Raw genomic sequence first — 1,386 nt, forward strand, 5'->3', positions numbered from 1 at the left:
CTTTTTCTCTCCAATATATTGTTATAATCATTTGTTTCAGATGTACTGTAATTATTTTCTGTATAAAAATTAATTTCGTGTTCAAAAACTATTTTTTTTCAAACTTGAGTCTTGAAAAAGATGGGGTTGTCTTATAATCAGGGCCGTCTTATATTCGGGCCAATACGGTACTTGTTAACTGTACCATTAGCTATGCATTATAAACATATATTAGTATTAATAAGCATCACATAAATGACTAATTAAGACTATTTTGAGTGTTATTAATGCTTATTACTAGGACCTTAATCTAAAGTGTTACCAAATTCCATTTATAATTTCGTAGTTGATCTAGTAGTTTTTCCTTATTTCCTTCAGTAGAAACACATGCACGAGAATTGCAAAACATAGTTAGACAGGATAACGCATTTCATGTATTAACGTATATAATCCAGCAGTTGCATATTCAGTATTAAGTATTAGAAAAGACAGATTTTGAATGATCAGGGATAATTTGTTCCATTTCAAAAGTAAGTAATGATTAAAAGAAAAATAATCTGTGAGCAATGCTTGATATAACATTCGCACATAAAACCTAACATGGTAATGCAGCTGGCATACATGTGTATTGCCACTAACGCGCCAGAGGATGGCAGAGTGGTTGATCAGACTTGGCCCCTGTTCGTGGTGACTGGTGGATTCAGATTGGCGCGGAGAAAGGAAGGGGGATGTTTTAGACGGAATGCCCCGACCCCATTAAGCACCACAAAGCTTACTTTTTTTTTTAAATTCCACACCTCAGTTTAAATAATCCCGCACTCTACGAATAGTACGAAAGTAAAGCGGGCGGCAAATAAATCCAGCTGCGAGTGGCATCTGGCATCACTTTTCAAAAGGTAGCTCAAACACACTGATGGGATGTAAGTGACAGTTGTGACACTAATTCTAAGAATCTAAGACGTAGGGATATGTATTTTGTATAAGAATGCCCCATCCGCTATCCCTTTCCATTACTTCGTCATTTGATTGGACAACCATGCAGCAGGAATGGACAGGTATAAGGCAATAAAAGAAGGATTTGGGATGAAATCTTTTCACAAAAACTATCCTCAAAAGAAAAAGTTGAAGGGAGACTAGTAACTAGTGGTAGAAATATATTATGCTTTCTAAATAATTTAATAATTCAATTGGCAAAATATTCTTTTATAAGGCTTTCATATCCACAAGCAGTTCTTCAGGGATTTAAAAAGATGCGTTTAAGATGCATTTTGAACTGACATTACTCAAGAGACTGACTTAAAAATTCCAACAGACCTTTAAAGCACATTTTATGAAGCTAAGCACTTCCAAAGTCTTCAAAATCATTTGTTTTACTTTCAATTATATTTCTGACCTGTGGAAACACTT

This window comes from Corythoichthys intestinalis, chromosome 1 (assembly GCF_030265065.1).
Source record: "Corythoichthys intestinalis isolate RoL2023-P3 chromosome 1, ASM3026506v1, whole genome shotgun sequence".
NCBI classification, from domain to species: Eukaryota; Metazoa; Chordata; class Actinopteri; order Syngnathiformes; family Syngnathidae; genus Corythoichthys; species Corythoichthys intestinalis.